The following is a 3,156-nucleotide window of genomic DNA, read 5'->3' as shown; positions in this document are numbered from 1 at the left end:
AAGGCGAAGTCTTACCGTGGCCCGCGCTGATTGGTCCGTTAGCGGCAACGCTCCTGTCGGGCCAATCACTGAGCGCCGTGTAGTTTCACTACCGGTATATAGGAGGAGAGGAACCCGACACGAGCGCGTCTATGAATGGATGGACGGGCGACAGAATAAACAAAACACGGAATTATAGATTCATAAAAAGAGGAAATAAAAGGCTTAGGTTAACTGATGATATGCCCCGACCCGGCCAGAGGGGTATATTAAAGCATTGTTTGTTTTAATATTATACAAAAGAAACAAAAACAGTAACAGACAGCTGTCCGCAGAGTGTGTGTGTGTGTGTGTGTGTGTGTGTGTGTGTGTGTGTGTGTGTGTGTGTGTGTGTGTGTGTGTGTGTGTGTGTGTGTGTGTGTGTGTGTGTGTGTGTGTGAAAGTGTGAACCACGTGGATAAAGCCATAGGCCGGTGGACACGAAGCAACACGAACACGAACACACGACACACGACACGAACCCCCGACCAATCACCCACCTGTATCTGTCTTATTATGAGGAATTATTGTGTCCAAGTTGTACAGTTGAGTGATTACATTATGATCAGAGTGGGGATGGGTCCCAGATAAATACATGTCTGTGTATATGTGTGTATTCTCCAACATCAACAGAATACACTATATCAAATCTATGATGCAATAACAGAATAGCAAATACCTGTACTGTAGCCAACATCAACATTGCATCATTTGATAGTTTTCGAGGAATTTGGGAATTTTAGCATTTATTTTAACTTTTCTTATGATATTAGTGACATAAAAATCATAATTTCTATAGTGGGCCATTTCAGCGAGGCCTAACGGATCTAGTTGAATGCTTTGTGTAAGGCTGCCGGTGACCACTAGAGGGAGACAAATACTACGGTCACACGGTGGCGTTCTTGTCTGATTGAACGCACATCCAACTATTTCATATTCTATATACGCATTGCTTTATTGGTATGGAGGTCGGATATATTTGACACATATAAACATATCGAAAAATAATAACTAAAATTTAATTTGTTTGGGAGAGTTGGCCTGTTATAGTGTAGCAGCTTATATAGGCCTAGGACGGTTTATTAATTATGATATTTCGTTAACAAAAATAATAAAGGGAATTTCCCTTTTGGTTGTAAAATGCAATACAATTTTGTTTATGGCTGTTTGTCCCCGTGCCCTATATAATTATTGAGATGATGCTAGTCGTAGTGCCTCGTTAGTTGTGCAGTCGTTTTTTTCTCTCTGTAAAGTGATGTCTGGTTTCTACACTCCCTAAACTAACTCTCTTTAGGGCCTCATCGCCGCAAAATCAAATTAAAATGTTAATATTAACATTCACTGATCGATCGGATCGCGCATCCGAGCCTCGGATGTGTGTGTGTGTGTGTGTGTGTGTGTGTGTGTGTGTGTGTGTGTGTGTGTGTGTGTGCGTGCGTGCGTGCGTGCGGCGGTGTGTGTGTGTGTGTGTGTGTGTGTGTGTGTGTGTGTGTGTGTGTGTGTGTGTGTGTGTGTGTGTGTGTGTGTGTGTGTGTGTGTGTGTGTGCTTTGGCGCGCACCGGACTGCACGGCGCGCACTCTAGGTTCCCCACAGCGCGCGGCGCGCGGTGCGCAACCACCGGCAGACGGCCGGGAGCAGACAGGCGGAGTGGTCCTCTGAGCACACACACCGGCGGAGTGGTGCATCCTCCCCATCCTCCTCCTCTGAACACACACACACACACACACACACACACACACACACACACACACACACACACACACACACACACCGGCGAGGCTCGGATGCGCGCCTAACACCAAGGACACCGAGTTTGGAGCGCGGGGAGACAGCGGACGGCGCCATGGCTTGCTACAACACGTTCCTGCTGAAGACGGACAATGTGGAGAAGAAGATCATCATGTGGGGTTTCCCCAGGACACGGTACGCCAACTGCAACGGATCGTCCGGGGCCAGCGAGCAGACCGAGGTGGTGGTGAACATAGGGGGGGTTAAACAGGTGTTGTACGGGGACGTTCTGACCCGCTTCCCGGAGACCCGCCTGGCAGAGATAGTGGAGAGTTCCTCTGCGGGTTCCGAGGACCCATCCTCGCTGTGTGACGACTACGACCCGGAGTCCAAGGAGTTGTACTTCGACCGAGACCCCGACGCGTTCAAGTGCATCATGGAGCTGTACTACTACGGGGAGATCCACATGAAGCGAGGCATCTGCCCCATCTGCTTCATGAAGGAGATGGAGTTCTGGAAGGTAGACCCCGACTATCTGGACGAGTGCTGCAAGAGCAACCTGAACGACGTGGAGAACGAGCTGGCGGAGATCGCGGAGAAAGTGAAAACCATCCTGGTGGACCGTGACGGGGACCCGTCGAGCACCGGCTGGCAGCGGCTGCAGACCCTCCTGTGGCGGCTCATGGAGAAGCCCGAGTCCTCGCTCCCGGCGCGCACCATAGCCATCGCGTCCTTCTTCTTCATCCTCGTCTCCTCCGTGGTCATGTGCGTGGGCACCCTGCCCGACGTGCAGACCGAGGACGCGGAGGGGGTCCTCACGGAGCACCCCACGCTGGAGCTCATCGAGACGCTGTGCATCGGCTGGTTCACCGTGGAGTACGCGCTGCGTCTGCTCTCCTCCCCGAACAAAGTCAAGTTCGTCCTCTCCTTCATGAACATCGTCGACTTCATGGCCATCATGCCCTTCTTCGTGGTGTGGACTCTGACGTCCCTCGGCACCGCCATGATGGAGCTGGCCAACGTGCAACAGGCGGTGCAGGCTTTGCGCATCATGCGCATTGCGCGGATCTTCAAGCTGGCGCGCCACTCGTCGGGCCTGCAGACGCTCACGTCGGCGTTGAAGAGCAGCTTCAAGGAGCTGGGCCTGCTGCTGATGTACATGGGCGTGGGGGTGTTCCTCTTCTCCGCGCTGGGCTACACCATGGAGCAGAGCCACCCGGACACCCTGTTCACCAGCATCCCGCAGTCCTTCTGGTGGGCCGTCATCACCATGACGACGGTGGGCTACGGCGACGTGTACCCCAAGACCACCCTGGGTCGGTGCAACGCGGCGGTCAGCTTCCTGTGCGGGGTCATCGCCATCGCGCTGCCCATCCACCCCATCATCAACAACTTCGTCATCTTCTACA

The 3,156-nt window shown here is 52.5% G+C and overlaps 1 pseudogene across 1 annotated transcript in view; it reads left to right on the top strand.

The window, feature by feature from the left end:
* The first annotated feature begins 1,829 nt into the window (after window positions 1-1,829).
* Window positions 1,830-3,156, top strand: part of LOC311363858 (voltage-gated potassium channel regulatory subunit KCNF1 pseudogene) — a 1,545-nt pseudogene continuing 218 nt past the window's right edge. Inside the window, exon 1 of the transcript in view lies at window positions 1,830-3,156. This exon is cut by the window's right edge and continues 218 nt beyond it. The product of the transcript in view is annotated as a voltage-gated potassium channel regulatory subunit KCNF1 pseudogene (transcript).

Source organism: Micromesistius poutassou (assembly GCF_964030765.1).
Source record: "Micromesistius poutassou genome assembly, chromosome: 19".
In the NCBI taxonomy this organism is placed as follows: domain Eukaryota; kingdom Metazoa; phylum Chordata; class Actinopteri; order Gadiformes; family Gadidae; genus Micromesistius; species Micromesistius poutassou.
This window is presented reverse-complemented; position numbering and strand designations above follow the sequence as displayed.